Genomic DNA, 23,450 nt, shown 5'->3' on the forward strand with positions numbered 1-23,450 from the left:
GAAGAACGGACGTATAGGCCCCGGGGGACTCCAAATTTGAACGGACGGGAAGTTCTCCGTAATAGGAAAGGAAGTTAGGGGGGGATGATAAAGAACAACGCAACAAAATGCCCTAGGGGACTGCAAACGTGAAAGGACGGGAAGTCCCTCTGGCAGGGAACGGAAGTTAGGATCGTAAAGAAGAACGGACGTATAGGCCCCGGGGGACTCCAAATTTGAACGGACGGGAAGTTCTCCACAAGGGGAAAGGAAGTTAGGGGGGGATGACTGATGCTTAATTTGAACTAATTTCAGTGGCCTAATGTTGCTCTGATTTTCACTGGATTTAAAAACAAAAGTACTGCTGTTGCAGGCAGGCACCGTTACAGTTATGCTTCTGTATTGTTTTATTTTAAAAGTGTGGACAGCAATTAAGCCTGATGATTTGCAAAATTTGATTTAGAGTTATGTTTATTCCTAGAGTGTAGCACGCTAAGGTTTAAGATGTAATCTATGTTTATAGTTATTTCTAACTTTACATTTGTTTCTAAGTTATTTTTTATCTAGGCGGCTTTTGTTTCTTCTACCGTCAAAGTTCTTCACAAAAAACACTAACGTTGTAATCTATAAACATTAATCCCGTTGAAATCGGTCTTATAATTACACAAGAGGATTGTTCAGAAATCAAAAGTTCGCCAAAGGACATGCCTTCTTATCTTGTCTCTAAATGCCTGCAAACTGGGGCCCGCGAGCACCATCCGAAGATTCTGCTGCACGGCCTGGCAGGCACGCCAGAAAGGGCCCTTCACGGTAGACTGCCGAGCTCTGCTCCTGGGAAGGCCCTTGGAAAGGTCCCTCCTGCTATTTCCCACCAAAACTGCAATATTGAGAGTGGTGGCCGTCGCGACCTCCCACCGTGTTTCCCGCTGCCTCTTGCTCCCGACTCGGCTCCCGACCTTACTCAATTTCCATCCCCGACTCTTTAAAAGGAAAAGCCTAAACCTTGCTGAAACGGCAAAAAAGAAAAAAAAATCCTCAAGGACAACTTATCTGTTTTCCTGAGTTCCTTCTTTAAGTGCATTAACACCCATTAACCCCCAGTAACCTTCATTAGCCACCATTAACCCCCTTAAACCACCATTGACCCACATTAACTTCATTAACACCCATTAACCCCCATAAACCACCATTGACCCCCATTAAGTGCATTAACACCCATTAACCCCCAGTAACCTTCATTAACCCCCAATAACCCACATAAACCACCATTGACCCCCATTAACTGCACTGACACCTATTAACCCCCATTAACCTTCAGTAACCACCATTAACCCCCATAAACCACCATTGACACCCATTAACTTCATTAACCCCCATTAACCCCCATTAACCTTCATTAGCCACCATTAACCCGCATAAACCACCATTGACCCCTATTAACTTCATTAACACACATTAACCCCCATTAACCTTCATTAACCACCATTAACCCCCTTAAACCACCATTGACCCACAGTAACTGCATTAACCACAATTAACCCCCATTAACACCCATTAACCCCCATAAACCACCCTTGACCCCCATTAACTTCATTAAAACCCATTAACCCCCATAAACCACCATTGAACCCCATTAACTGCACTAACGCCTATTAACCCCCATTAACCTTCATTAACACCCATTAACCCCCAGTAACCTTCATTAACCTCCATTAACCCCCATAAACCACCATTGACCCCCATAAGCCACCATTGACCCCCATTAAGTGCATTAACACCCATTAACCCCATTAAACTTCATTAACCACCATTAACCCCCATAAACCACCATTGACCACATTAACCTTCATTAACGCCAATTAACCCCCATAAACCACCATTGACCCACATTAACTTCATTAACACCCATTAACCACCATTAACCTTCATTAACACCCATTAACCCCCTTAAACCACCATTGACCCACATTAACTACATTAACCCCCATTAACCACCATTAACCTTCAGTAACCACAATTAACCCCCATAAACCACCATTGACCCCCTTTAACTTCATTAACACCCATTAGCCCCCATTAACCTTCATTAACCACCATTAACCCACATAAACCACCATTGACACCCAGTAACCACAATTAACCCCCATAAACCACCATTGACCCCCTTTAACTTCATTAACCCCCATTAACCCCCATTAACCTTCATTAACCACCATTAACCCACATAAACCACCATTGACCCCATTAACCTTCATTAACACACATTAACCCCCATTAACCTTCATTAGCCACCATTAACCCCCATTGACCCCCATAAACCACCATTGACCCCCATTAAGTTCATTAACACACATTAGCCCCCATTAACCTTCATTAACCACCATTAACCGCCTTAAACCACCATTGACCCACATTAACTGCATTAACGACAATTAACACCCATTAACCCCCATTAATGCCCATAAACCACCATTGACCCCCATAACACACCATTAAGTGCATTAACCCCCATTGACTCGCAATTTACTCCATTAAAACCCATTAACCGCCATTAACAACCATTAAGCCCCATTGACCACTATTAGTCCTATTAAACCCCATTAACAACAATTGACCATTATTAATCCCATTAACCCCCATTAATAACAATTAACCGACATGAAACCCCATTAAGCACAATTGAAGTTGGGGGGGAATGATTAAGAACGGACCAAAAGGCCCTGGGGGACTGCAAATTTCAACGGGCAGGAAGTCCGCAATGCTAAGAACGGAAGTAAGCGGGGATGATAAAAAAGAACGGACAAGAAGGCCCTGGGGGACTGCAAATTTGACGGACAGGAAGTCCCCATGATGGGAACGGAAGTTGGAGGGATAATTAAGAAGGACGTACCAATAGGCCCTGGGGACTGCAAATTTCAACGGACAGGAAGTCAGCCATGATGGAATCGGAAGTTAGCGGGATGATAAAAAAGAACGGACCAGAAGGACCTGGGGGACTGCAAATTTCAAGGGACAGGAAGTCCGCCATGATGGAAACGGAAGTTAGCGGGATGATAAAAAAGAACGGACCAGAAGGCCCTGGGGGACTGCAAATTTGACGGACAGGAAGTCCCCATGATGGGAACGGAAGTTGGAGGGATAATTAAGAAGGACGTACCAATAGGCCCTGGGGGACTGCAAATTTCAATGGACAGGAAGTCGGCCATGATGGAAACGGAAGTTAGCGGGATGATAAAAAAGAACGGACCAGAAGGCCCTGAGGGACTGCAAATTTGACGGACAGGAAGTCCCCATTATGGGAACGGAAGTTGGAGGGATAATTAAGAAGGACGTACCAATAGGGCCTGGGGGACTGCAAATTTGACCTCACAGGAAGTCCGCCTTACTAGGAACGGAAGTTAGGGGAATGATTAAGAAGAACGGAACGGAAGTCAGCCATGATGGAAAGGTAATTTTTCCACAGGCCCGGGGGGACGGTAAGTTTAAACGGACAGGAAGTGCGCCTTGCTGGGAAGGTCTCTGTGAAAGGGGACGCTCTGCCCTTTGTTGTTTCGCTTATCGGAGTCCCGATACTAGGCAAAAGGCCTACGACGTCCTCAATGATAATTCTATGAGACGGAAAACCGTGCCCTCCTGTGGTAAAACCGGGTATTGCGGCCGCCGAAGGAAATAATCCTTTTTAAATGGCGTTTTGAGGTTATTACCTTTCTTTATTATTACCGCCTTATTAATATGAATAGGGGGACTGGTGACGCTTTTGCTGAGACACAGGCGCAGAATAAGAGGACCTAATATTGATAAGGTTTGATTAATAGAGAATAATAATCTTAAAACGCCACTTGAAAGGTTGATTTATTTTGATGGCTGCTACGCCGGCGTATACCACAGGAGGGCACAGTTTTCCGTCCCTTAGCGATAGCGGCGTTGAGGCCTTCGAAAAGGTTTACCGTGGTCTCGGTGATAATGTTATGGGACGGAAAACTGCCGTCCTGTCGTCAAAGCGGGAGTTGCGGCCGCGAAAATAAAAATATATTTTTACTAGCGTTTTAAATGGACGGTCTACTAACTTGTTGATCGGACGTGAATTCCGCCGTGCCCGCAAGGTCGCCGCGAAAGGAACTTGGGCAATGACTAAGAAGAAATGACCGCAAGTCAGCCGTGATGGAAAGGTCCTATTTCAAAGAACTGGAGGACGGCCGATATCGACGAACAGGAAGTGCGTCGGGCACAGAAGGTCTCTCGGAGATTATTCGTGAAGAACGAGCCGGCTGACGCGTAGAATGGTGACGCCTTGTTGACGCTCTGCGCTTTTTGGGGCCTCTTCTCGGTGTCGCGATCTTAGGCGAAAGACCTCCCGCGGCCTCTATGTTAATGGTGTGGGACGGAAAACGGTGCCCTCCTGTGGTCAAACGGGGTATTGCTGCCGCCGAAACAAAAAATCCTTTTTAATGGGGTTTTAACTTCTCCTTTTTATTAATGCTTTATTATTACATATGAATATTAACGCCTCATTATTAATATTAATGTTAAAACGGAACCCGTTTGCTGCAACGCAGGCGCAGAAGAACAAATCCTTCTTCAGAAGCCTTAAAGCGAATTAAGCCCTACGTTGGCCTGTTAATATTAATAATTTGAATAATATAGAATGATTTAAAAATGCCGTTAAAAAGGTTTTTTATTTTTTTAATGTATTTATTTTTTGACGGAAGGATTCGGAAAGTTATCTTGCTATGCAAAAAACATTTTGTTGCGTCCTTGTTAATTTCCCAGGAAATTACTGGTTAACGATATGGGAAATAGCAGATACTAGCAGAATTGCTAAATTTTGAGAAGCGTGGACCTGATCGATAATTGGGATGGAAACGCTGGGGAGCTTACGTAAAACGGGAAGTTGAAGTAAGGTTTCTTTTTAAAAGGAAGGCTTCCTAACGCGTCTTTGTTTAGAATGGTAGATTTGTGACGTTTGACTATTTTAAATTATTCCGGTTGTGTGTGCGTTCTTACGCATGTAGGAATGCAAATTCAGACTGACCCTTCCGCACGCAAGCAATTGTCTTTTTCTGAAAATTCCCCGCTTATCTTATCTTTAGAATATGAATAAATTAATTTTAATGCTTGGCCGTTGCAGAATGCAGACAAATGCGTCTTCGCCCGATATTGGTTTGTTGTTGCCTTTTCTCCAGATCCTCACCTTTAGGCTTTAATTATATCGATAAAATAAAAATTAAAGTACTCCTGGTTTGATTTTTCAACCTAATTATTTAAGGTTATTTTGACTCCTATATATTATACAAAATAAGATTTGGAATGAGACGTCATATTTTACCTTCTTAAGATATATGTATGTGCTATGTAGGCTTACTTTCCACAAATGTACTTTTCTCATTAAAAATGCTTTTTTTGTTCCCTAGCGATATGTTCCGTGTTTAATATTTTCAAATGGTTTCTTTGTATGTTTGAGTCGTCCGAGTCGTGGTTATCCCAAAGATCCTTTTTCCAGACGCGAACGGAATCCAGTTCATTTCTGAAGATGTTTCGCCTCTCATCTGAAAACCCGCTTCGCCTCTGATTAGATAGTGGGGAATGGAAGGATTTATATTCCATGCGGACGGCTGGTCCTTTTAGAGTCTCTTCGGATCTTTCCACCGACTCGGTTTCCACAAAGACCAAACTCCATCCTCTCACGCTGGCTCCACAGACTTATTTCTCCATCTACAGCTGCAGCACATGACTATACATATAACAATTTTTTTTTCTCGGTAAATACTAAAACTTTACTTCTCATCAGCTTTCACATAGATTTACAGAGAAGGCAGGAGATGAAAGCAGCAAAAAATGGGTTGAGGAAAGCAGAGCAGATCAAAGCGGAACAAAAGAACCCACCTGCTTGGAGACGAAAAGGCACAGCTGCAGCAAGTCTGCATCCCAGGAGGCAGAAGGGCTTGGCCTCCAGGGCGCAGGCGAGGAGGCCTGCCCTGCAGTAGCGAGGGCGGCAGCTTGCCTGAACGAACAGGTTTCACGCGTTGACCCGAGTGGGAATTTGTGGTTTCCTGAATCGGCCGCACCGGCCTGGTGTACGCCTCATGTTAAGCCGAGACTGAATGCTGGGGCTACCGTGATCTAGGAAGCCCCTGAAGTCTTCCGTGGATGGTCTGTCGAAGGCTGGTTGAACGAACCTTCCCGAGGCCAACCACGTTGGCGAGGACATGACCGATCGGGCAATAGATGTTTTCCTTCCTCTCTAGGCTGTGTGGGTGAAGCGACTCCTCTTCTACTCCTGTCTGTTAAGAGAAGTGAATTATGAGATCATCTCGTTTAAATTTTTTGCTTGTGGATTGGAAAGGCAAACTGAGACACCAGAGCCTCAAACTGAGACTGCGGGTGAAAAAAGTCCACCTGGGGAGAATATAGAGTTGCTTAAAAGCTTACAATTTATTTATTGTTTTGTTTTCTTTTTAGCAAAACATCTTTCCTCTTTCTTCCTTCTCGTAGAGGATGGGCTTCCCTGTGACTCACGAGGCTCTCTGTGACTACAGAGCAGCCCTCTGGCTAACTGCTCCCAGACTGCTTTTCAGTCAATAAGGGTCTCTGTGGATATTCTGCTACTAACTAGCGTAGACAAAAACTGGCAGAGCGTAACAACGTTGTGGCAGTATTTTAAAAGGCAAATGTTTGATTTTAAAGAAAGTATCGGCAGGGGCCTGGAAAGTTTGTTACTCCCTCTGTGAAAAACGCAGATGCCGCATTATATCTCAAGAACAAAATAGATCGTTACAGCATTGGCAGAGCCAGAAGCGATGGAGAGTGCTGCTGAGAAGATCAGAGCGGACCGTAGGCACCTAACACAAAACACCGGCTCCTTACCTCTAAACTCCAACCTCTCGCTGTCCCCCGTGGCCGAAAGGATAGGGTGGTCACCTTGGTGTTTAATTTTCCAAGGGGCAGGCTGATCAAAGGTCTTCGCAGAAGGGCTCCATGCCTGCATCAACTGAGCGGCCTAGTTCTAGAAAGTGGGAGCAACAAGTGTTACACAGACTGCTTTTTGCCCAAAAAAGGGCTAAAGACAAATGCAAAACAGCTACTGAAGTTGCCCCTATGCTCGGAAAAACAGTGCTGACTCAATAGGACCCAAAATACTATCAGAAACACCCTGGGTTTTCTTATGCCACCTGCTTGCTGCGAAGCTACCTGCCTGTCTCGTGTCCTCCTTTCTGTTTTGGATTCTGCTGCTAAGAGGGCCCTGGCGGTCATTTCTGACTCCCACCCACCCCCGGCCAGAAAGTAAAGCATCGGCCCCTAGGAAAGGGCCTTCTCTGCATACCTACCGGACTCTGTGACAGGACCCTGGAGAGCGGCTCTTAACTGAGTTTCCACATGAAACGTAACCTGATGCTTAATTTGAACTAATTTCAGTGGCATAATTTTGCTCCGATTTTCACTTTATGATGTGAAATGTGATGATGTGCTTCAACCCAAAAACCTAGAACTAAGGAGAAACTTCCTGACAGTTAGAACAATTAACCAGTGGAACAACCTGCCTCCAGAAGTGGTGAATGCTCAAAAACTGGATGTTTTTAAGAAGAGACTGGGCAGCCATTTATCTAAAATGGTATAGGGTTTCCTGAGCATGGGGGTGGACTAGATGACCACCAGGGAGCCTTCAAACTCTGTGGTTCTGTAAGTTCTGCCTAAGCAGGGGATTGGACTAGATGACCTCCAAGGTCCCTTCCAATTATTATTATTATTATTATTATTATTATTATTATTATTATTATTATTATTATTATTATTATTATTATTATTATTATTATTATTATGAAGAAACGTACGTACGTACAATCTCCTTAAAGAAATAGCAGGGCAGGTCAATCAAACTATTCTTGAATGAAAACATCTTCGTTTGGTGGACGGGGGTCAGCGGGGTACACTTTTAAGAGGAACCTATTAAGACCTTATACAGAGAAGTGCCATACCGCTCGTTCTTCTACATCCGGGAGTGGGGCACTGGGAAAACACCATCAAACGGGTGCCTTGCTTGACAGCCTTCGAGGAGACCCCCGAGACGGGTCGGAACGCCATTCCGGACCCGGACGCCAAAACACCTTGAGTGCCGGTCCCGGCTCTAAAAAGGAGCTCCGCGATCTTTGCAGCACAACAGAAGGCGCGGCTGAGCTAACAGGAAGTCCGCCATTGCCAGAAAGTCGCAGCAAAAGGAAGTTGGCCGGGAAGACTAAAAGGAACGGACAGGAAGTCGGCCTTTTCGAGGTCTTTGTAAAAGGGGACGCTCTGCGCTTTGCGGCTTCGCTTCTCGGTGTACCGATCCTAGGGAAAAGGCCTACCACGGCCTCAATATTAATGCTATGGGCGCGAAACCGTGCCCTCCTGTGGTCAAACCCGGTATTGCGGCCGCCGAAATAAACCTTTTAAATGGCATTTTAAATCTACGGTCTAACGTTGATCAGACGTGAAGTCCGCCAGGCCCAGAAAGTCGCCGCGAAAGGAAGTTGGAGGATGACTAAGAAGAATGGACAGGAAAACGGCCATCGTGGAAAGGACAGGAAGCCCACCATGACGATGTCTCTCTCTGAAAGGAAGTTAGGGGAATGATCAAAAAGAAATGACCGGAAGTCAGCCGTCATGGAAGGGACCTATTTCAAAAGTCCTGGGGGACGGCCGATAGCGACGGACAGGAAGTCCGCCGGCCCGAGGTCTCTCAGAGATTACACGGGAGGAACGAGACGGTGCACATGCGCAGAAGGCCGACGGGAGCGGCTCGTCCTTTTCGGAGGAGGGTACAGCGGCGACGCTTTTGCTGACGCTCTGCGCTTTGGGGCTTCGCTTCTCGGTGTCCCGATCCTAGGCAAAAGGCCTACGGGGGCATCGATAATAATGCGATGGGACGGAAAAGCGTGCCCTCCTGTGGTCAAACCGGGTATTGCGGCCGCCAAAAAGAAATACACCTTTTAAATAGGATTTTAAGGTTATTATTCGCCATCTTTATTATTAACGCCTTATTAATGTTAATATTGATAATAATGCATTATTGATATTAATAGGGTGACAGATGGCTGAGACACAGGCACAGAATTAAATAGTATTAATGAGGTTCTGTTAATAAAGAATAATAATCTTACAATGCCATTTAAAAGATTTATTCCTTTTGGTGGCTGCCGTACCCGCTTGGACCGACGGAGAACACGGTTTTCTGTCCCTTAGAGATAGCACTGAGGCCATCCAAAAGGCGTACTACGATGCCCACGATTGCTAATGCTATGGGACGGGAGACTGTCAAACCATATATTGCAGCAGCCACCAAAAAAAAGAAACCTTTTAAAGGCTTTTGAAGCAGGATTCCTTCTTCTGTGCCTGTTCTGTACTCCTTGCAGGACTGAAAATAGTGCCGTCCTGTGTTCCAGTCACAATTAATAAAACTTTTTAATGACATTTTACCGTTATTTTTCTGTATCTTTATTATTAACAACTTATTATTAATAGGGCAACGGGAGGTCCGTTTGCTGCAACACAGGCACAGAAGGGAGTCCTGCTTCAAAAGCCTTAAACCAAGTTAAGGAGGACTACGATGCCCTATTAATATTAGTAAGGTTTAAATAATAAGGAATAACCTTAAAATGCCATTTAAAAGATTTATTTCTTTTGGTGGCTGCCAAAAGAATCTCAGAAGATTTAAGAATAGGGTAATTGTGCATCTCTTGGACTGAGCTACGACCTGAAACCTATACTGATGCTTAATTTGAACTAATTTCAGTGGCCTAATGTTGCTCTGATTTTCAATTGATTTAAAAACAAAAGTACTGCTGTTGCAGGCAGGCACCGTTACAGTTATGCTTCTGTATTTTTTTATTTTAAAAGTGTGGACAGCAATTAAGCCTGATGATTTGCAAAATTTGATTTAGAGTTATGTTTATTCCTAGAGTGTAGCACGCTAAGGTTTAAGATGTAATCTATGTTTATAGTTATTTCTAATTTTACATTTGTTATCTAGGCAGCTTTTGTTTCTTCTACCGTCAAAGTTCTTCACAAAAAAAACTAACATTGTAATCTATAAACATTAATGCCATTGAAATCGGTCTTAAAATTACACAAGAGGATTGTTCAGAAATCAAAAGTTCGCCAAAGGACATGCGTTCTTATCTTGTCTCTAAATGCCTGCAAACTGGGGCCCGCAAGCACCATCCGAAGATTCTGCTGCACGGCCTGGCAGGCACGCCAGAAACGGCCCTTCCCGGTAGACTGCCAAGCTCTGCTCCTGGGAAGGCCCTTGGAAAGGTCCCTCCTGCTATTTCCCACCAAAACTGCAATATTGAGAGTGGTGGCCGTCGCAACCTCCCACCGTGTTTCCCGCTGCCTCTTGCTCCCAACTCGGGTCCCAACCTTACTCAATTTCCATCCCCGACTCTTTAAAAGGAAAAGCCTTAACCTTGCTGAAACGGCAAAAAAGAAAAAAAAATCCTCAAGGACAACTTATCTGTTTTCCTGAGTTCCTTCTTAACAGCCACAGCAGGGCAGGTCACCCATTGGGGGAGGCTCTAGGCTGCAAATCCAGGGAACGTAACCTTCTTTCTCCACTGCCTTTCGGCCTGCAGGCCTTTGTAGGACTGGCCTCTTACCCTTCCTCCTCACCCACAGGACTGCTACCTCAGTCGTGGAGCTGTGATTGGGGAAGTTAGCAAAATTGCAAGCTGGACTCTGCAAAGACCCAAGTCTCCTGTTGCCCCCAGAGACCTGCTTTTCCTTTCTTTTACCTCTGGGCGGTGGGCGGGCTTCCCCCCACCCTGCAACCTGGAGAGGAAAGGGAAGAATCTCCTGCGCTTCCTAACCCTGACTTGCTTTGCAAAAAGTTCTACAAAGTTAGATGGATGGCAAACAAATCAATAAATTCCATGAGTTCCAACTCCTCTCCCCCATTTTATCCATACTTTCAATGATAAAACTTTAAGGCACCAATATGTTATATACATTTTCAAAATAAATTATATTTATTTTTATATCAATTTATATTTATCATTTCTTAATAAAAAGTACACAATTTATTTCAATTAGAAATTTAATATTCAATGTACATTAATATAGATATCTCAAAGGGATATCCTTTAGAAACATCAAATATAAACATAAACACCCAGATGCAAACAAAGTCATTACTAAAAGACAACATGGGTTTGTCAAAAACAGATCGTGCCAGACAAATCTTACTGCATTCTTTGACCAAGTGACAAAATTAGTGGACCAGAGGAATGCTGTGGATATAATTTACCGGGACTTCAGTAAGGCATTTGATAAAGTAGAGCACAACCTACTACTTGATAAGATAGAAAAATGTGGCTTAGACAGCATCACCGCCAGTTGGATTCGTCCCGCCGTACTCAGTGTGTGGTCCTCAAATGAACCGCATCGACATGGAAGGAAGGGTGTAGTTGGGTACTCCCTAACCCTAACCCCTAACCCTCTCTACCTTGAGCCTGGTGGGATTCGAACCTGCACTAGTTGCAGGCGACTGCTCCACCAAGGCTCCCTGTTAAGTTGGGAGGGAATAGTGTTACTTAAGGAGCCAACAGCCCCCTCCTCCAGCAAAGCTTCTTTTAAAGTTGGGATGGAATGATTAACAAGCATGGAGGAAAAGGACCCGGGGGACTGCAAATTTCAACGGAGTCTGCAATGCTGAGAACGGAAGTTAGTTCGGATGATAAAAAAGAACGGAGCGAAAAGGCCTGGGGGATTACAAATTTGAAAAGACAGGGACTCGAACCTGCACTAATTGCAGGCACCTGATGTTACTTAAGGTGGCATTAGCCCACTACTCCAGCAAGGCTCCTTGTGAAGTTGGGAGGGAATTGTGTTACTTAACGAGGTAATAGCCCACTGCTCCACCAAAGCTCCTTTTGAAATTCGGATGGAATGATTAAGAAGCATGGACCAAAAGGGCCCGGGGGACTACAAATTTGAACGGACGGGAAGTCTGCAATGCTGACAACGGAAGTTAGTGCGGATGATAAAAAAAGGACAGAAAAGATGGGGGATTACAAACTTGAAAGGACAGGGACTCGAACCTGCACTAATTGCAGGCAACTGGTGTTACTTAAGGTGGCATTAGCCCACTACTCCAGCAAGGCTCCTTGTGAAGATGGGAGAGAATTGCTTTACTTAAAGGGCATTAGCCCACTGCTCCACCAAGGCTCCTTTTGAAGTTGGGATAGAATGATTAAGAAACATGGACCAAAAGGGCCCGGGGGACTGCAAATTTGAACGGACGGGAAGTCTGCAATGCTGAAAACGGGAGTTAGTGCGGATGATAAAAAAGAACGGACCGAAAGCCCCTGGGGGATTACAAATTTGAACGGACAGGAAGTTCGCCGTGTTTGGAAAGCTAGGGGGTCGATAAAGAAGAACGGACCAAAATGCCCTGGGAGGACTACAAATGTGACCGCACAAAAAGTCCATCTTGCTGGGAACGGAAAAGGACGGACCGATAAGCCCTGGGGGACTGCAAATTTGAACTGACGAGAAATCCGCCATGCTGAGAACGGAAGTTAGGAGGATGATAAAAAAGAACGGACCAAAAGGTCCTGAGGGACTACAAATTTGAACGGACAGGAAGTTCTCCGTAATGGGAAAGGAAGTTAGGGGGGGGATGATAAAGAAGAACGGACCAAAATGCCCTAGGGGACTGCAAATGTGAAAGGACGGGAAGTCCCTCTTGCCGGGAACGGAAGTTAGGATCATAAAGAAGAACGGACATGTAGGGCCTAGAGGACTCCAAATTTGAACGGACAGGAAGTTCTCCGCAATGGGAAAGGAAGTTAGGGGGGATGATAAAGAAGAACGGACCAAAATGCCCTAGGGGACTGCAAATGTGAAAGGACGGGAAGTCCCTCTTGCCGGGAACGGAAGTTAGGATCATAAAGAAGAACGGACATGTAGGCCCTAGGAAACTCCAAATTTGAACGGACGGGAAGTCGTCCGTGATGGAAAGGTCCTATTTCAAAGACCTAGAGGACGGCCGATATCGACGGACGGAAAGTGCGTCCGGCCGAGAAGGTCTCTCGGAGATTACTCGTCAAGAACGAGCCGGCTGACGTGCGCGGAACGACGACGGAAGCGGCTCGTCCCTTTTGGAGGAGCGTAGAACGGCGACGCTTTGGCTGACGCTCTGCGCCTTTGGGGCTTCGCTTCTCGGTGTCCCGAACTTAGGCGAAAGACCTACTGCCGCCTCGATGTTAATGGTGTGGGACGGAAAACGGTGCCCTCCTGTGGTAAAACCTGGTATTGCTGCCGCCGAAACAAACAATCCTTTTTAACGACGCTTCAACGTAATTCTTATCTTTTTATTAATGCTTTATTATTAAATATGAATATTATTAACGACTTATTATTAATATAAATGTTAAAAGGAAAACCCGTTTGCTGCGACGCAGGCGCGGAAGAACGAATCCTTCGGAAGCCTTAAGGCCTACGTTGGCATGTTAATATTCATAATTTTAATAATATAGAATGATTTAAAAATGCCGTTAAAAAGCTTTATTTTTTATTTTTTAATGTATTTATTTTTTGAGGGAAGGATTCCCAAAGTTACCTTGCTGTGCTATGCAAAAAACATTTTCTTGCGTCCTTCTTAATTTCCCAGGAAATTATTGGTTAACGATATGGCAAATAGCGGATACTAGCAGAATTGCTAAATTTTGAAAAGCGTTGACCTGATCGATAATTGGGATGAAAAAGCTGGGGAGCTTACGTAAAACGGCAAGTTGAAGTAAGGTTTCTTTTTAAAAGGAAGGCTTCCTAACGCATCTGCGTTTAGAATGGAAGATTTGTGACCGTTTGACTTTTAAATTATTCCGATTGCGTGTGCGTCCGTAAGCGTGTAGGAACGCGAATTCAGACCGACCCTTCCGCACGCGAGCAATTATGTCTTTTTCTGAAAATTACCTGCTTACCTTATCTTTACAATATGAATAAATTAATTTTAATGCTTGGCTGTTGCGGAATGCAGACAAATGCGTCTTCGCCTCCTATTGGTTTGTTGTTGCCTTTTGTCCAGATCCTCGCCTCTAGGCTTTAATTATATCCATAAAATAGAAATTAAAGTACTCCTGGTTGGATTTTTCAAACTAATTCTTTAATGTTATTTGGACTCCTATATATTATACAAAATAGGATTTGCAATGAGACGTCACGTTTTACGCTCTTAAGATATATGTATGTGCTATGTAGGCTTACTTTCCGCAAATGTACTTTTCTCCTGAAAAACGATTAAATTGTTCCCTAGCGATATGTTCCGTGTTTAATATTTTCAAATGGTTTCTTTGTGTGTTTGAGTCGTCCCGAGTCGTGGTTATCCCAAAGATCCTTTTTCCGGATGCGACCGGAATCCTGTTCCTTTTTCAAGATGTTTCGCCTCTCCTCTGAAAACCCTCCTCGGCTATGACTAGATAGTGGGGAATGGAAGGATTTATATTCCTTGCGGATGGCTGGTCCTTTTAGAGTCTCTTCGGATCCTTCCGCCGACTCGGTTACCGCAAAGACCGAACCCCATCCTCCCAAACTGGCTCCACAGACTTATTTCTCCGTCTACAGCACGTGACTATACGTATAACAATATTTTTTTTTCTTGGTAAATACTAAAACTTTACTTCTCGTCAGCTTTCACGTAGATTTACAGAGAAGGCAGGAGACGAAAGCAGCAAAAAATGGGTTGAGGAAAGCAGAGCAGATCGAAGCGGACCAAAAGAACCCACCTGCTAGGAGACGAAAAAGCACGGCTGCAGCAAGTTTGCATCCCAGGAGGCGGAAGGGTTGGCCTCCAGGGCGCGGGCGAGGAGGCCTGCTCGGCAGTAACGAGGGCGGCAGCTTTATTTATTTATTTATTTTTGGGACTTATATGCCGCCCTATCTCCCAAAGGACTCAGGGTGGCTAACAACAATAAAAAACAACAATACAAAAATTAAAAAAGAAATAACAGCGCCAAAATAAATTGACTACACAGTTAAAAATTAAAACATATTTAAAAACCCCATCATCAATCCAGGTCAGCCTGATGGAAGAAAAAAGTTTTGAGGTCGCGGCAAAAGGACCGGAGGTCCGGGGCCATCCAAAGCTCAAGAGGGAGTTGGTTCCAAAGGGCTGGTGCTCCCACAGAGAAGGCCCTCCCCCTGGGGGTTGCCAGCCGACATTGTCTGGCCGCCGGCACCCTGACGAGGCCCTCTCTGTGTGAGCGCACTGGGCGATGGGAAGTCGTCCCCGGTAGCAGACGGTCCTGCTTTCCTGAACGAACGGGGTTCACGCGTTAACCCGAATGGGAATTTGTGGTTTCCTGAATTGGCTGCGCCGCCTGGTGTACGCCTGGTGTTAAGCTGAGACCGAATGCTGGGGCTACCGTGATCTAGGAAGCCCCTGAAGTTTTCTGTGGATGGTCTGTCGAAAGCTGAGTGAATGAACCTTCCCGAGGCCGACCGCGTTGGTGAGGACAGGACCGATCGGGCGGTAGATCTTTTCCTTCCTCTCTAGGCCGTGTGGGTGAAGCGACTCCTCTTCTACTCCTGTCCGTTAAGAGAAGTGAATTAGGAGATCGTTTCGTGTAAAGGTTTTGCTTAAGTGGATTGGAAAGGCAAACTGAGACACCAGAGCCTCAGACTGAGACTGCAGGTGAAAAAAGTCCCCTTGGAGAGAATATAGAGTTGCTTAAAAGCTTACATTTTTTTTGTTTTCTTTTTAGAAAAAATCTTTCCTTTCTTCCTTCTGGTAAAGGATGGGCTTCCCTGTGGCTCACGAGGCGCTCTGTGACTACAGAGCGGCCCTCTGGCTAACTGCTCCCCGACTGCTTTTCAGTTGATACGAGTCTCTGTGGATATTCTGCTACTAACTAGCGTAGACAAAATCTGGCAGAGTGTAACAACGTTGTGGCAGTATTTTAAAAGGCAAATGTTTTATTTTAAAGAAATTATCGGCAGGGGCCTGGAAAGTTTGTTACTCCTTGTGAAAAAGGCAGATGCCACATTATATCTCAACAACAAAACAGATAGTTACAGCATTGGCAGAGCCAGAAGCGATGGACAGCGCTGCTGAGAAGATCGGAGCGGACTGTAGGCACGTAACACAAAACAACGACTCCTCACCTCTAAACTCCAAGCTCTCGCTGTCCCCCGTGGCCCAAAGGATAGGGTGGTTTCCTTGGTGTTTCGCTTTCCAAGGGGCAGGCTGATGAAACGTCTTCGCAGAAGGGCTCTACGCCTGCATCCGTCGAGCGGCCTAGTTCTAGAAAGTGGGAGAAATGAGTGTTACTCAGACAGCTTCTTGCCCAAAAGAGGGCTAAAGACAAATACAAAACAGCTACTATAGTTGCCCCTATGCTCGGAAAAACAGTGCTGACTCGATAGGACCCAAAATACTATTGGAACCATGCTGGGTTTCGTATGCCGCCTGCTTGCTGCAAAGCTACCCCTTGCCTGTCTCGTGTCCTCCTTTCTGTTTTGGATTCTGCTGCTAAGAGGGCCTTGGAGGTCGTTTCTGACTCCCACCCACCCCGGCCACAAAGTAAAGCGTCGGGCCCCTAGGAAAGGGCGTTCTTTGCACAGCTACCGGACTCTGCGATGGGACCCTGGAGAGTGGCTCTTTGCCTATCAGAAGATTTAAGACTAGGGCAATCATCCTTCTTGTTAACTGAGTTTCCGCCTGAAAATTATCCTGATGCTTAATTTGAAGTAATTTCAGTGGCATAATATTCCTCCGATTTTCACTGATGATGTGAAATGTGATGATGTGCCTCACCCCAAAACCAACTAAGGAGAAACTTGCTGACAGTTAGAACAATTAACCAGTAGAACAACCTGCCTCCAGAAGTGGCGAATGCTCCAATGCTGGAAGTTTTTAACAAAAGACTGAGCAGCCGTCTGTCTGAAATAATATAGGGCTTCCTGAGCACTGGGGTGGACTAGATGACCTCCAGGGTCCCTTCCAAGTGTGCGGTTTTGTAAGGTCTCCTGCTTGAGCGGGAGTTGGACTGGATGGCCACCAGGCTCCCTTCCAATTCTGTGATTCTGTAAGTTCTGCCTAACCAGGGGATTGGACTAGATGACCTCCAAGGTGCCTTCCAATTTTTTTTATTATTATTAAAAAGGCAGGTCAAGCAAAACTATTCTTGAATGAAAACATTTTGGTTTGGAGGACGGGAGTGAGCGGGGTACGCTTTTAAGAGGAACCTATTAAGATCTTATACAGAGAAGCGCCATAGCGCTCGTTCTTCTACATCCGGGAGTCGGGCGCTGGGAAAACACCATTAAACGGCTGCCTTGCTTGACAGACTTCGAGGAGACCCCCGAGACGGGACGGAACACCATTCCGGACCCTGTCGCCAAAAACCTTGAGCGCCGGCCCGGGTCTAAAAAGGAGCTCCGCGGTCTTTGTAGCACAACAGAAGCCGTGGCTGAGCTGACAGGAAGCCCGCCATGGCGAGAAAGTCGCTACGAAAAGAAGTTGGCAGGGAAGACTAAAAGCAACGGACAGGAAGTTGGCTTCGTTTCTCGGTGTCCCAATCCTAGACAAAATGCCTACGACGGCCTCATTAATGCTATGAAGCTCCGCGGTCTTTGTAGCACAACAGAAGCCGTGGCTGAGCTGACAGGAAGCCCGCCATGGCGAGAAAGTCGCTACGAAAAGAAGTTGGCAGGGAAGACTAAAAGCAACGGACAGGAAGTTGGCTTCGTTTCTCGGTGTCCCAATCCTAGACAAAATGCCTACGACGGCCTCATTAATGCTATGAGGCGCGAAACCGTGCCCTCCTGTGGTCAAACCCGGTATTGCGGCCGCCGAAAGAAATAAACCTTTTTAATGGCATTTTAAATCTACGGTCTAACTTGTTGATCGGACTTGAAGTCCGCCGGGCCCAGAAGGTCGCCGCGAAAGGAAGTTAGAGGATGACTAAGAAGGATGGACGGCCATCGTGGAAAGGTCGTTTTTTAAAGGCCCTGGGGGCGGCAGCGAATTTGCTAGGACAGGAAGTCCACCGTGCCGAGAAGGTCTATCTCACTCTCTGAAAGGAAGTTAGGGGAATGATCAAAAACAAAGGACCGGAAGTCAGCCGTGATGGAAAGGTCCTAGTACAAAGGTCCTGGGGGATGGCCGATATGAACGGACAGGAAGTCCGCTGGGCCGAGAAGGGCTCTCGGAGATTACACGGGAGGAACGAGACGACGGACGTGCGCAGAAGGCCGACGGGAGCAGCTCGTCCCTTTCGGGGAAGCGTAGAGTGGCCACGCTTTGGCTGACGCTCTGCGCTTTGGGGCTTCGCTTCTCAGTGTCCCGATCCTAGGCAAAAGGCCTACGGGGGCATCGATACTAATGCGATGGGACGGAAAAGCGTGCCCTCCTGTGGTCAAACGGCCGCTAAAAAGAAATACATTTCTTTTTAGAAATAATTGCGGCCGCTAAAAAGAAATACACATTTTAAATAGGATTTTAAGGTTATTATTCGCCATCTTTATTCTAACGCCTTATTGTTAATATTAACGCATTGATGTTAATAGGGTGACAGATGGCCATTTTCCTGAGACACAGGCGCAGAATTAAATGCCCTAGTATTAATAAGCCTTTATTAATAAAGAATAATAATCTTAAAATGCCATTTAAAAGATTTCTTTTGGTGGTTGCCGTACCTGCTTGGACCAAGGGAGGGCATGTCCCTTAGAGATAACACTGAGGCGGACATGCATAGAAGGCCGATGGGAGCGGCTTGTCCCTTTAGGGGAAACGTAGAATAGCGACGCTTTGGCTGACGCTCTGCCCTTTGGGGCTTCGCTTCTCGGTGTCCCGATCCTAGGCAAAAGGCCTACGGGGGCATCAATACTAATACGATGGGACGGAAAAGCGTGCCCTCCTGTGGTCAAACCAGGTATTGCGGCCGCTAAAAAGAAATACACATTTTAAATAGGATTTTAAGGTTATTATTCTCCATCTTTATTCTTAACGCCTTATTAATGTTAATATAGTTAATATTGACGCGTTATTGATATTAATAGGGTGACCCCCGAGATGGGACGGAACCCCATTCCGGACTAAAAGGGACGGACAGGAAGTTGGCCATTTCGAGGTCTCTGTGAAAGAGGACGCTCTGCGCTTGTGGCTTCGTTCTTCGGTGTCCCGATCGATCCTAGGCAAAAGTTAGACCATAGATTTACCTGCTTGGACCAAGGGAGGGCATGGTTTTCTGTCCCTTAGAGATAGCACTGAGGTCATCGAAAAGGCATGCTACGATGCCCTCGATTGCTAATGCTATGGGACGGAAAACTGTGTCAAAGCATATATTGCAGCCACCAAAAGAAAGAAGCCTTTTTAAGGCTTTTGAAGCAGGATTCCTTCTTCTGTGCCTGTTCTGTAGTCATTGTGGAACTGAAAATAGTGCCGTCTTGTGTTCCAAGCAGACACAATTAATAAACCCTTTTAATGGCATTTTAAGGTTATTTTTCTGTATATTATTAACACCTTATTATTAATAGGGCAACGGGAGGTCCCTTTGCTGCAACACAGGCACAGAAGGAGTCCTGCTTCAAAAGCCTTAAATAAAGTTAAGGAGGACTATGATGCCCTATTACGTAAAAGGTAAAGGTTCCCCCACAAATGCGTGCTAGTCGTTTCCAACTCTAGGGGCCGGTGCTCATCCCCGTTTCAAAGCCGAAGAAACAGTGCGTGTCCGAGGACGTCTCCGTCATGTGGCCGGCATGACTAGACGCCAAAGGCGCACAGAATGCTATTACCTTCCCACTGTAGAGGTCCCTATTTTTCTACTTGCCTTTTTACGTGCTTTCGAACTGATCGGTTGTCAGAAGCTCAGGCGGTCACTCTGTTACGCGGCACTCGGGATTCGACCCGCCAAATTGCCGACCTTCTGATCGACAAGCTCAGCGTCCTAACCCACTGAGCCACTGCGTCCCTTATGATGCCCTATTAATAAGCTTTATATTATAAGGAATAACCTTAAAATGCCATTTAAGATTTATTTCTTTTGGTGGCTCCCAAAAGAATCTCAGAAGATTTAAGAATAGGGTAATTGTGCATGTCTTGGACTGAGCTACGACCTGAAACCTATCCTGATGCTTAATTTGAACTAATTTCAGTGGCATAATACTGCTCTGATTTTCACTTGATTTAAAAAACAACTGCTGTTGCAGGCAGGTACTGTTACAATTACGCTTCTGTATTTATTTTAAAAGTGTGGACAGCAATTAAGCCTAATGATTTTCAAAATTTGATTTAGAGTTATCTTTATTCCTAGAGTGTAGTACGCTAAGTTTTAAGATGTAATCTATGTTTAGTTATTTCTAATTTTACATTTGTTTCTAAGTTATTTTATATCTAGGCAGCTTTGTTTCTTCTACCGTCAAAGTGCTTCAAAAAACACTAACAGTGTAATCTATAAACATTAATGCAATTTAAATCGGTCTTAAAATTACACAAGAGGATTGTTCAGAAATCAAAAGCTCGCCAAAAGACATGCGTTCTTACCTTGTCTCTACATCCCTGGAAAGTCGGGCCCGCAAACACCATCCGAAGATTCTGCTGCAGGGCCTGGCAGGCACGCCAGAAACGGCCCTTCCCGGTAGACTGCCAAGTTGTGCTCCTGGGAAGGCCCTTGGAAAGGTCCCTCCTGCTATTTCCCACCAAAACTGCAATATTTAGAATGGTGGCCATCGCAACCTCCCACCGTGTTTCCCGCTGCCTTTTGCTCCCAACTTGGCTCCCAACCTTACTCAATTTCCATCCCCAACTCTTTAAAAGGAAAAGCCTTAAACTCGGTGAAACTGACAAAAAAGGACAACTTATCTGTTTTCCTGAGTTCCTTCTTAACAGCCACAGCAGAGCAGGGCTTCGGTTCTCTACAACTGCGATATCTGGCGTGTTGTGTTCCAAATGGCTATCTGTCTGTATTCGGAAGTCCCACAAGATCTTCACCCTCTCTCATTCTCGACAACTTTTTCCACCCTATGTTTCCATGACTTTTCGGACACAGGCAAGTTGTATTTTTCACACAATGTCCAGTGGATTAGTTAGCAACTCTGTCACGTCTAGCTTTGTAATCAGTTTGCGCGATTTTGCTGCACTCACATATTAAATAATAATAACAACAACAACAATAACACCGCCGATGATGATGAAAGGTACATACGTACAATCTCCTTAAAGAAATAGCAGGGCAGGACAAACAAAAGTATTCTTAAATAAAAAAAAATCTTGGTTTGGTGGACAGGGGTGAGTGGGGTACGCTTTTAAGAGGAACCTATTTAAGATCTAATGCAGAGAAGGGCCATACCACTCATTCTTCTACATCCGGGACTTGGGCTCTGGGGAAATACCATTATAACAGCTGCCTTGCTTGGCAGCCTTCGAGGAGACCCCCGAGATGGGATGGAACCCATTCCCGACCTGGACACCAAAAACCTTGAGGGCCGGCCCCGGCTCTAAAAAGGAGCTCCGTGATCTTTGTAGCACAACAGAAGTCGCGGCTGAGCCCGAATAAACAACTCAGAAGTGTATTATTGAAACAAACTAACTTCATTTGTATGTTCCCAATTTAGCCCCTCGTTTTTCTAAAGCTGAAATGGAATGAGTACAAAGAGACCCGGTCTCACAACCGCTGATGGCGCCACCACCACCGGTACTCGGTCGCTTCCTTACAGACGAAGTGAAAGGCCAGGAACGTGCAGGCAGTCAGCTTAGGGGAAGAGGACCAAATGAGTGGTCAGGGTGGCGGGGCGGGGGGCACGTGGGGATCCCCCGCTAACTAGGTAATAGAAAAACCCGCTGTCTTTGTGGAATCCGGAAATGCGGGGATGACTCGGCTCACCTGCGTCTCCATCAAGCTTTTTTTTTTCCCTTTTTGCGGCCTTGCCGGTGGACGCGCACCCCGGCAGTATAGAGCAGAAAATAGGACAGGAAAAAGCAGAGAACAGTTCTACAAATGGACAGGAAATTCATGACGGCCATACTGAGAAGGTCGTTGTTAAAGGCACTGGAGGACGACCGTAGCCGACTCACAGGAAGTCCGCCATGGCGAGAAGGTTGCTGCGAAAGGAAGTTGGCGGGGAAGACGGACAGGAAGTCGGCCATACTAGGAAGGTCCGTTCCAAATAAACTGGGGGATGAACGGACAGAAAGTTCGCCATATCGAGAAGGTCTCTGTGAAAGGGGACGCTCTGCGCTTTGTGGCTTCGCTTCTCGGTGTCCCGATCCTAGGCAAAAGACCTACAACGGCCTCAATGTTAATGCAATGGGACGGGAAACCGTGCCCTCCTGTGGTGAAACCGGATATTGCTGCCGCCGAAAGAAATAATCCTTTTTAATGGCATTTAAGGTTATTATTATCTATCTTTATTATTAACGCCTTATTAATATTAATAGGGCGACGGATGGCCGTTTTGCTGCGACACAGGCGCAGAATTAAATGGCCTAATATTAATAAATTTTTATTAATAAAGAATAATAATCTTAAAACGTCATTTAAAAGATTTATCTCTTTTGGTGGCTGCTATACCTGCTGGGACCACAGGATGGCACAGTTTTCTGTCCCCTAAGCGATAGCATCGAGGCCATTGAAATGGCCTATGATGGTCTTGACGCTAAACCCTGACCTAGGTTCAAGGCAGCTTATAATCATTAAATATTTGCCTCAGCCTAAAAAATATATTCATCTGTGCAATATCCCTTGAACAAGATGCCTTTAGGAGACCCCTAAGGGTATCTGATGCCCTCTCGCTTGCCTGGCTCCTCCAAAGAGAATGCCAGGGGAGGATCCACCCTCTTCTCAGCAAAGATACCGCACGGGCGAGAGCTTTAGGCTTGGCAGCTGCCCACCAGATCACCCTGTTGATCCCTGACAGGACATATTCACTGGAATCACTTGAAATTGTTCTTGGCTGGGCCCCTGAGATGCCCTCTTTCTTCCACTAAGGTCTCCCTGGATTTCCATGCTCCATGCCTGATCCAAGAAAGCTGCTCTATATGGTGGCAAGCATAGCTGAGCTTCCTTTCTGGCCATATCGTTCTTCATCTTTCACACCAGGGCTCTGCAAAAGGCTGGGGGAGATGTCCTGGGTTGCATCCCGTCAGAAGAGGAGGACTTTTCCACAAAAAAAGGGAGTGCTATGGCAAGGCAGCCACTTATGCTCTGTTTCTCAAGAAGAAGATATTTAATTCCAACCCTATGGCTAATCTTCAAGTTCAGTTCTGGCTCAGCTGTGACTGAGGACAGGACTGCCAGGCAGCTCTAAGTGTTCAGAGCTTGCAGCCTATTGCTTAGTTGGTGATCGTGGTCACATCGGGATTCCTGCAGAAGCCTACGTGCAGGTTCCCTCTTGTGCATGCACATATGAGCATTTTGGATCTCAGCCCTTGTGACTGTCAACTGGCACTCAACCAATGCATGGCAGCTACTTTTAAAGCAGCAGAGACTGCAAATCGGCTTGGT

The 23,450-nt window shown here is 45.6% G+C and overlaps 2 long non-coding RNA genes across 7 annotated transcripts; both read right to left on the reverse strand.

Moving 5' to 3' along the window:
* Positions 1–5,717: 5,717 nt before the first annotated feature.
* On the reverse strand, positions 5,718–8,184 carry LOC310645790. 5 transcript variants are annotated; one of them, XR_014493583.1, is made up of 3 exons: positions 8,082–8,184; positions 6,844–6,982; positions 5,718–6,260 (listed from the first exon to the last, which is right to left on the reverse strand). It is a non-coding gene; the product is annotated as an uncharacterized lncRNA (long non-coding RNA). The 5 variants fall into 5 exon arrangements; XR_014493584.1 differs by having other exon boundaries at positions 7,953–8,169; XR_014493585.1 differs by lacking the exon at positions 8,082–8,184 and adding an exon at positions 7,817–7,939.
* A 7,112-nt stretch (positions 8,185–15,296) lies between these two features.
* LOC310645791 lies at positions 15,297–21,400 on the reverse strand. Of its 2 annotated transcripts, XR_014493588.1 has the most exons (4): positions 21,349–21,400; positions 16,826–17,278; positions 16,111–16,249; positions 15,297–15,534 (listed from the first exon to the last, which is right to left on the reverse strand). It is a non-coding gene; the product is annotated as an uncharacterized lncRNA (long non-coding RNA). The 2 variants fall into 2 exon arrangements; XR_014493589.1 differs by lacking the exon at positions 21,349–21,400 and having other exon boundaries at positions 16,826–17,564.
* Positions 21,401–23,450: the final 2,050 nt, after the last annotated feature.

This window comes from Vipera ursinii (genome assembly GCF_947247035.1).
Source record: "Vipera ursinii genome assembly, chromosome: 12".
In the NCBI taxonomy this organism is placed as follows: Eukaryota; Metazoa; Chordata; class Lepidosauria; order Squamata; family Viperidae; genus Vipera; species Vipera ursinii.